Source organism: Lactuca saligna, chromosome 3, assembly GCF_052625555.1.
Source record: "Lactuca saligna cultivar CGN05327 chromosome 3, ASM5262555v1, whole genome shotgun sequence".
Lineage (NCBI taxonomy): Eukaryota > Viridiplantae > Streptophyta > Magnoliopsida > Asterales > Asteraceae > Lactuca > Lactuca saligna.
Genome location: NC_136419.1, coordinates 56,020,114 through 56,031,154, shown reverse-complemented (window position 1 = coordinate 56,031,154; position 11,041 = coordinate 56,020,114).

Genomic DNA, 11,041 nt, shown 5'->3' with positions numbered 1-11,041 from the left:
AAGGGATGCAGGAAGCTGGCCCGATTTCTTAAAGAGAACAACATCAACATCAACACTTCTGATAGTCCCATGGTTAATTCTACAACAGCTACCTCCACCACCACAGCAACACCATGGATGTTTGACAGCGGGGCATCTCATCACATGGCATCAACTACAGCTTTCTTCCACACCTTGTTAGAGTATGGAGGACCCGGCGAGATCATGTTAGGAAACGGTAAAGGATTACCCAATTCTCATAATGGTCATTCTTCTCTTCCTACTTACTCTCGTGTGTTAAACTTAAACAATGTTCTCTTTGTTCCCCAGTTGCGCAATAATCTTATTTTAATGGATAAACTTTATAAAACCAACAAAGTTTTTGTTGAATTTTTTCCCTATTTCTTTCTTGTTAAGGACCTACGCATAGGCACAATTCTCATGCGGGGCACACACATCAATGATGTCTACGATGCAGCCATTTGCTCACTTCATCAACTCCCAAGAGTCAACTCCACCGTCTCCTCAAATAAATCGGTCACCTCCTAGCATCATAAGCTTGGTCACCCTTCAGTCAAATTTTTTAAATGTCTTTTAGCTCGTTTATGTCACACCCCCGAACCAGATGGCGGAAACATTCGAGGGATCACGTGACTCAAATTGAATATCATCACAATGAATATACATGAAACATAACATAAACTTCACCATGCATCAATACATTACAACTGACATTGTTCACATCAAATACATTGTCTAAATATTACATATTCATATTATAAATTGTGTGAAAGTTTTCAAAATCATAACACCCTAACATACTTGGTACTACTCCTCAGCTTACCTGTTACCTGAGAATACAAGTTATTTTGAAAAACGTCAACATATGGAATGTTGGTGAGTTCATAAGCAGGGTTGTTTTGAAAATGTTTGTATAGTTTATAAAACCCAGAAAATCCGATATTTTCTGAAAAGACAATTGTTTTTACCAAAGTGTGAAGATCCATAGTTTTGTACGTGACTGATTTCAAAGCGTGTATAAATGAGAAGTTTTGCATGATAGTTACTGAAAAGTATGAGTGAATGGTGTTGGTCTCCTCCAAAAACCCGATGTTTTCCGATAACATAATATAATATAATTGTTTCAAATTGTTATACCATTACAACGAATGATTATGATTTTCCTTGATTACTCGGATGATATTGGATTTATTTATGTGAGTCCATGATAATGACTAGTTCGTCCGTCTTGGCATTCTAACGAATGTAGCGAACATCTGAGATGTGGGGGAGTCACCCTCGTATAGATCTATACACAAACTCTCGCTCTCCCTCCAGGAGACTTTGATTATTACTACAGACTACAAACAACCCATAAAGGTGCCGCCTGTTATTACTCATTGAATCCAAATTGAATTTGATTACCATTGATTAACGACCTGTATTTGTTTACTGAATTGAAGGTAAGCCTAACAAACGAGGAGAAGAGGATTACAAAGTCCGTCTAATTACGTGTATTATTTAAGGCTGTTGGGTATACGAAGCATACGTTGGCCCATTTCACATTTGATTTATTTGAACCTTACTAGCAATGTTGATAGGCCACTAAGGCCCAACAGCACTTGAAAGCCATTGAGGGTCCCTTAAACATGTAATTGGGTCACAGGAGGCCCAATAAACGCTTATTTTTATCGTTGGGCTCAAAAGTTATGTTAATGGGTCACGAAGGCCTAATAAGCGTGATTTGAGACTTTCAAGCCCAAAGATTTGAATATTTACTTCTTTTAGGTATAGTATAATTGTTGGAAAGTTTGATTGAACGGTTGTTAATTTCGTATCAGCACGAGGGCGGTCGGTTTTTTATAACGATATTTTGAATTTTACGTATATTCATCTTTCTATTTTCATGAGTTGTAGTTTGGTATTTTTGACTCAAATATCCTAATAATATTATAATTGGTTCAACATACTAGATTGACCTTTTCAGCACTTCTTTAATAAAAATGACAATTTTAGTCCCTTATTTAAAAAAAAAAGACATTTTAGGCCCTTAAACCATTTTCTTTACATTTTTTACCCATAGACTTGTTTAAGTGATGTTTTTAGTTCAAAATTTACTCTTTGGAAGTTTCAGCCCCTCCAGTAAAGAGTTTTTCAGCTAAAGTCCACACTTTTCGCAACTTTTACAATTTTGGCCCAAAATCCAAAAAGTTTACATTTTTTATCCTTGTTTGGGAAAAAAATCATTTTAACCCCTAAATTAGTTTTGTTTACCCTTTTACCCCCTGTTTTGAGAAGTTTACCATTTCAATCCCTTGAAAATTATATTTTTCGCAATTTTTGGCTCAATGGGCCGAAAAGCCCAAAAATTGGCCCACGGTTTTGAAGAAGAAATGGAAGAAAATGAGGTGATTTTCGGCCCTAGAAAAACTTGATGATGATCTCGAGCTTGAGGTGTTTCTAAGAGTATGATTACCATAATTGTTTAAGACAAGGGATCTCATCATGAGAAAAGAGTTATAAAATCATAGGATATGTGTAACTTACCAAGAAGTGATGATAATCTCTTGAAATCCGTTTGTTGCACAAGTAAAATTTCGAGACTTTTGGAGTTGGAATGAGGAGAATTTTGAGTGAGTTTAGAAGAGTTTTGGTGTTGTGTGTGTATGTGGTTTGGCTCTTTCTTTTGGACCGAAAATTAAGAAGAAGAAAGGAGAAAAGAGAGAGAGGTGAAGCGATGGTGCATGGATACATGTGAGGTTTTGCATGGAAGCCCATGATATAATAAGGAGGTGGCTAACCCTCCTTATTTCATTAATTTTTTTTTGTTTTCCCCTTGGGCAGAGAAAGAGAGAAGAGAGAAGAGGATTTGGGCCTTTTGTGCTTAAGTATATATTATGGGCCCATTTTGATGATTTTCGGCCCAATTGGTCTTTAGAGATGGTTCACGGCCCAATATAAATCAAAGTATGTGTTTTATGGCCCATTAGGTTAATTAGATTTGTTATGGCCCAATAAGGGTATTTTATTTCATTCTAGGCTCATTATGGCCCAAAATGTTAAAATAAATGAAAGTGGGTCCAATTAGAGCCCATTTAAGAGTTCTAAGCCCAAAATAGTCAAATTGGAAGCTTATTGGTCCATTAGGCCAACAAGAAAATCCTAGTCCAAAATGGACTTAAACCGGGATTTTTAAGGTTTCCAACTTTTGTTGACTATTTGAAAGTTTTTATAGGGCATTTGATGGAATTTTGTTGTCATTGAATAAACACCATACAAGTTTTAGCTACAATGTCATTCTTTGTTAAGTGTTTACAACGTATCAGAATTCCCAGTTGTGACAGTTTATGACTATCTTGTAATAAAAATTCAGAAATTTCCTTTCATTGTGACTCGTGCTCTATAAATAAAAGCCACATACTACCTTTTGGGCCAAATTATCTTACAACTACCAAACCTTTACAACTGGTGTACTCAGGCGTTTGGGGACCAGTACAAACTTCGAATGACGGCTACTCTTATTATGTCACTTTTGTTGATTTTTATTCTAGGTACATTTGGCTTTATCCAATGAAACGCAAGTCAGAAGTTTCCACTATGTTTCCTCAATTTCAAACTCTGGTTGAAAAATACTACAATACCTCTCTCATATCCCTCATTATTGATAATGGAGGAGAATTCATTAAACTCATCTCATACCTCAAACAACATGGAATCTCTCATTTTACCACACCTCCGCATACCCCTGAGCAAAATGGAATTGTTGAAAGACGACATAGGCATATAGTCAAAACTGGACTCTCACTACTTCATGATGCAAACTTGCCTCTCTCATTTTGGACCCATGCATTTCAAACGGCTGTCCATCTCATAAACCGAATGCCTACACAAGTTCTCAACCTACAATCATCCTATGACAAACTACACAATACTCCTCCTATCTACAACAAACTTAAACCTTTTTGTTGTCTCTGTTACCCATGGTTGCGCCCTTACTCCTTAACCAAGCTTCATCCTAGATCTGCAAAATGCATTTTCCTTGGTTACTCAACCTCAAAGTTAGCTTACAAATTCTATGAACCCACCACTCACAAACTTTACCACTCACACCATGTTGAATTTATCGAGCATATTTTTCCATACCACAATGAAACCGAAACTGCCCTACCTAAACCAGATGATTTTTTCACCTCACTAGCCCCACCCAACGATATTAATACCAGCTCCTCCAACCCTCCTTGTTGTCCTATGTCATCCCTTACATAGAAAATACCTATCCATATCACCTCTCAAGCCTCCACACCAACTGTCACACCACCTACTACATCAGCCTCCCAAAACGATCAATCTGAACCAACTTCACCTCATAACGCTTCACCTCAACCTGTTTCGCAGCCACCTTCCCCGATTCAATCTCCAAACCCATCTCCTCCTCTATCTCCAACCCTAGCTCACCGTACTCGCAAACCTAATCCATAATATTACAACAACAATCTTGTCAACATCACTACTCTACATCCTATACCACCTACCCTTGAACCCTCTACTCACAACCAAGCACTAAAAGACCCAAAATAGATGAGTGTCATGGATTCATAATTCAATTCACTCTTACAAAATCAAACTTGGGAACTTGTTCCATTATCCTTTCATAACTCGATTGGCTGCAAATGGGTTTTCTGAATAAAACGCAACCTAGATCGTTCTATTTCTAAATACAAAGCGTGTCTCGTAGCAAAGGGATTCCTTCAACAATACGGGAAAGACTATTTTGACACATTCAGTCTCGTCACCAAACCTGTTACCATCCGAACAATTCTTTCTATAGCCTTATCAAACAACTGGCGATTACGTCAACTAGACGTCAACAATTCCTTCCTACAAGATACCCTTCATGAAGAGGTTTTCATGTCTCAACCCCCTGGTTACATTCACCCTCAATATCCGCATCACATATGCAAACTAAATAAATCCATTTATGGCCTCAAACAAGCTCCAAGAGTCTGGTACATTGAACTTACAAACTTTCTCCTCAAGTTCGGTTTTCGAAAATATCAAGCTGATGCCTCCCTTTTTTTTTACACTATCAAAGCATCACGTGTTATTTCATGGTTTATGTAGATGACATCGTGTTAACGGGCAATAATAACAAATTTCTCACTCATTTTATCACAACTTTAAGCACCAAATTCTGTCTAAAAGATCTTGGTATGCTTCATCACTTCTTAGGGGTTGAAGTCATTCCAACTCCTACCGATCTTTTTCTATCTCAACATCGGCATATCCAAGACATTCTGAACCAATTCCATATGGAAGGTGGCAAAGATGTTATCACTCCCTTAAGTGCCACAAAACCATTATCTCTTTTTGATCAGTCACCCACCATTGATGCCACCCCTATCGCAAACTAGTCAGTTCCCTCCAATACTTAGCTTTCACTCATCCCGATGTTTCCTTTGCCATAAACAAACTTTCATAATTCATGCATACTCCTCTTCAAACTCATTGGCAAGCTCTCAAACGTCTCTTTCGTTACCTTAAAGGAACAATTCATTATGGTGTAGTACCTAACCGTAATTCCTCACTCACGCTCTCGGCTTTCTCCGACTCTGATTGGGGGGGGGGGGGAGTTCATAGTGCAGGTCATTCTACAACAGCCTATCTGTTGTATTTGGGTACCAACATTGTGTCATGGCGATCCACACGACAAAAGACAGTATCTACCTCTTCTACTGAAGCAAAATACAAAGCTTTGGCAAATGCTTCAGCTGAGCTAATTTGGCCTAAAAATTTACTTCATTAGCTTAGCGTACCTACAACTATAACTCCAACACTTTTTTGTGACAATACAAGTGCTACGTATCTTTGTGAAAATCCAATATATCACTTGCAAATGAAGCATGTGGCTCTTGATTATCACTTTGTTCGGGAACAGATTGCCTCAGGTCTTCTCAAAGTACTTCACGTTCATTCACAAGACCAGCTTGCAGATATGCTGACCAAACCACTTACACGAGCACCATTTCTGAAAAACAGATCCAAGATTGGAGTCTTCGATGGAGCCACCATCTTGCGGGGGTGTATTAAGGATATGGAGCCCAATAAAGAATCACAACGACCCACATGAATCACAACAGCCCACAACTTTACATCACGTTTATAATCCATTGTTATTCCATATGTATATTTGATTGAATAGTCAAAGATGTTGGATTAGTGTCTAAGTCCATAACTATTTTGGTATGTACTTTACCTGATTATGAGCATGGTCCTTTTGGGTTGCCTTCACCATAGCAATATGTAGGATGAATTAAGGAGAGAAAGGTTTAATTATGATTTATTAATATATTATGAGAATAATATATTAAAGGAGAAATCATATTGTTTAATTAATATTAGTCAAGAATTAATTTTGTGGCTAAAAGAGATTAATTAAACTTAGGGGTTTGGATTTGTAATTATAAGATAATTTCAATTGGGCTATGTATTACCTAAATAATATAGGTTGGATGAATTCTAGGGGAAGCCCATAAGGAATTCGTCCAAGGGATATGTTAAAGGAGTCAATGGGCTGCTTAGGGCTTAAGCAACCAGATTAGGGTTTCCTAATTGTAAACCCTAATAGCCTACATGTATATAAAGGCCCTCTATGCACCAAAAACGTGGCTAACACTTGGATTAGGGTTTCCAGCCGTTTTTGGTGCCTCCCATCTCTTCTCTTCTTCATCTTGTTTTTTAGTGGTGTTTGTGACTCCATTAGAGGTGCAACACTTGAGGCACCAAGCTTTCTGAAGCTAAGGATTGATTGTTATTGCTATATAACAATCAAAGGTCATATCTAAACCCTATTTTATGTTAATATGATTAATTGTATGCTAGATCTAGGGTTTATAGCTTTGGATATTCAATTGCATGTTCATTAGACAAACTAGATCCAAAAAGCTATTAGGGTTCGCATGTACACCATAGGATTGATGTATTGCTCGAAACCCATCAAAAGAGATCCTATAATATCTCCTATATGTACTCATGTAGATTCGTTCATTAACAGCTTGTAATCTAACTATATATGGCGTGTAAATTATGGAATGAAATCAGGTCTTTCGATCACTATAATCTCTTCTTAACAAAGTTAACATCTCTGCTACTGATTCAGTGATTTGTGAATTCCTAATTTTATGTAAATTTCATGGATTTTAGGATTTTATACCTTTTCTGTGGAGACCACCATCGGTTCCCCCTTCGTATCCCTCTCGACTACCATCCATCAAAATCAAATCTTTTGCCACTAGAATACAGAGAAACAGCGAACAATTGTTTGCAAAGGTACTAGGCTTTTCATCAATGTTGGTAAACCCATTTGCAGAAGAGATGCACACACACGATTCAAATAGTAAGCGACCTGGTGGAAATTTATTTCTTTTTCCTTCTCCAATTACTGAGCAACAAGGGAGCCCAAAAAAATCCGTTCTTTTCTCTTTTTCTTTCTGTTTTTTTTTTCTGCTGAGTTATCATTTGGGGACCAAAATCTTACTGGTTTGCTTTTTAGTTTTAGGGATGGTAAGTTTGATTAAATGTTATTTCGTTTGCCTAATAGTGAAAAAACTCCAACACCATCAGGATTCATGGAGGTACCCCTTCCCTTCAAATGATCATGTAATTCTTTATCAATTTATTTATATTCTTGAAGCGAATATTAGTTCCTATGTGGTTGTTTCTTTTCTTGCATTTAAAAACTACCTGACTACTTGCACACATTAGACTAGATACATATTGATGGAATGGTTAAAATGACTAATACTTTATAATAAACACCATTTCATCAACCATTATTCTTAAGTTCTTCTCATTTGTTACAATTTAAGTTGTTCGTTTACACTAGAAAAGACCTACCAATTTTCTTAGGTATTTTATCATCTGATCAAGTGCACAAAAATCATAACATAAATAGGAAGGTGATTTGTTGATCCATGAGAACAGTGTGATGGGTTGTGAACATAGTGTGATCTCGATCAGTATTTTCTTTGGTATCTTATTATCGATCAATTATATTAAAATTTTCCTATCTCTAAATAATTTTATCTCTCTTGTAATGGTTTAATGTGTTGTTACTTATTGTTTTTGCAGGAGAACTTACGGGATCAGGTTTTGCGTGTTGGGGCAGAGGTATATGGAAATGCCACCATTTATGTTAAATATTATTACTTTCTTTTATATAGTGTTAGTTACTCATTCAATTTTATATTTTTTTGACACTATGACCATTTTCAATTGCTTACCGAATACAAATGAGATTTCGGGTGCTTTAAGCCTTTAAGGCAGTGATGGTAAAAACATTGTCCATTATCAAGAACCGTTATGTATTACATGAAAATCCAATCCCATATACATTGACACCCATGTGGATACCCAGTAGGAAAAACAATTTAAGGCTTAAAATGTATTATGTACAGGAACATGTTAAGGTGTGACTGTTATATAAACCTCTAAAAATACTGTTTCATTTTATGATATACTTTTCCAGGAAAATATTACTGTTGATCATGCTGACGTCTTAAAGGATTCTTCACTTTCTTCAAAGTTAGTTGTTGACAGGCAATCCAAGTTGGTAGGGTACATATTTGGCTAATTGTTCTTTTGTGTTTATTTAATTTACAATCCACATGTTTGATTTTGTTTCATCTTAAATTTACAGTCGAAAGTTATGAATGTTTACTTTCAAATACAACTCATGTTCCCATATAAAGACACCCTGTTAACAAATAGCAATGTACTTTAGTGTGGTTAAGAAATAGCAATATGCAGGCGAATTGCAGAGAATACCAATGTAGTTTACTGTGGCTACTATTTCAGGAAATGTACTATACTTTGACAGAAAAGTGACACCTACCAACCCACCCCCCAAAGGGGGGGAGGAGGGGACACCTTTCTAGTTAAGTATTAAATATACACTTAAAATAAGAAATATGCATTTATCTAAACTTTTGGCTTATTATATGGGATTCTTAACATTATGTTTGAATGTTAAAAAAAAATATTATAGAAAAAATTGCAAAAATGGTCCCTGTATTTATCAAAATTATATGGTTAAGTTTGGTGATGTATCAGTTGTCTAGTTTTGGATTCCTAGGGGTGTTTGGGATTACTTTTTAAGCATAAAACTTCTTTTTGTAAAAGTTCTTTTGAGGAAACAAAAGCCAAAAGTATGTTTTAAAAAGTGTTTGGGTAGTATTTTTTGACTTTTGAGTATGATTTAGCTTTAAAAGCCCGAAAGTTACAAAAAGTCACATTTTCTTGACTTTTGAAAACCCACTCTTTTCTTCTTTATAAAAAGTTATTTTGAAAAGAACTTTTGCATCTTCCAAACATCTTTATAACTTTTTAGAAAAGTTAAAAAGCAAAAGTCATTTAAAAAGTATTCCCAAACATCCTCGTAGTGTGGTTTTGATCCCTATGGTTGGTATTTTTGTGTGTTTTTGGCCCATACCCCACATGAAATGACAAATATGCCCTTAATTACTTCTTTTTTAATTTCTTTTATTTAAATTCTACTTACTTTGATTATACACACACACACACACATATATATATATATATATTACCTACCCTTTCTCTCTCTCTCTCTCTCTCTCTCTCTCTCTCTCTCTCAATATGTTAATGTTTGCAGGTAAGAACATCTTCGACCCATATTATGTTCTCTCTCTCTATCTCTCTCTCTCTCTCTTTGTGTGTATATGTGTGTGTGTGTGTATATATATATATATATACATATATATATATATATATATATATATATATATATATATATATATATATATATATATATATATATATAAGGTTTTTTTTTACATGTCAATCTCAAATTAGTTTTGACATTTCTCATTTTGTGATATTTTTTGAATAAATAATATCCACATGTCAATTTATGGTTTCATTTTTAATTTTTAAAATTAAAAAGTTATATAATCTTATACTTATATATCTAAAGTATCAAATGTAATAAATATTATAATAAATTACAATTAATATGTTTTTTCTTTCCTTATTTCAAAATTTTATTTTAAAAAAGACTTTTTATTTACATTTTAATATTTTTTTTTTAATAAACTCGTGTAATATACAGGTTTTACACCCAATATATATATATATATATATATATATATATATATATATATATATATATATATATATATATATATATATATATATATATATATATATGGCTGTAAACGAACCAAACGAACACAAACAAGGTCTTGTTCATGTTCGTTCGTTTAAGTTAGCCGAACAACAAATGAACACGAACGGATAAACGAACGAGATTTTCTTGTTCATGTTCGTTCGTTTATGTTCGTGAACATGCTAAACGAACAAACATAAACGAACAAAGATAAAAAAAAAAAAAAAAAACACAATTGAACATATATGAACATAAACGAACATATAATATAGCAATATAATAAAAAATAATTGAATGTAGATGAATATAAATAAACTTAAACGAACGAACATAAACGAACGTAAATGAACATCATAAACGAACGTTCACGAACATAAATGAACGAACGAGACCATTGTTCATGTTCGTTCATTTAACTAAACGAACGATAATTTTTGTTAATGTTCGTTCATTTATTAAATAAACGAACTTCCCGCCGAACAGTTCACGAACGGTTCGCCGACTGTTCAGTTCATTTACAGCCCTATATATATATATATATATATATATATATATATATATATTATGTTGCTCGGAAAACCTTAACTCCGTCAAGAATTGTGGTGTTGGTCCGACTACAATGAGAAGCCTAACTCATATCGCCCCCTGGTTATTTATCACCACGTGTGAGATATGCATTACCAAAAAAAATCTGACGAACTACAATTCCAACTTTTATTGAAAAACCACGGTGCTTACGATTGATTTGCTTAGATTTTCATAAACAAAACTTTTGTTAATGAATGCAGACTTAGAATAACAATAATAACTCATCTTACTTTTGTTCATCAGAAAAGAATAACAAGAACTCACCTACAAATTTCACAACCAAATCTGCAAATT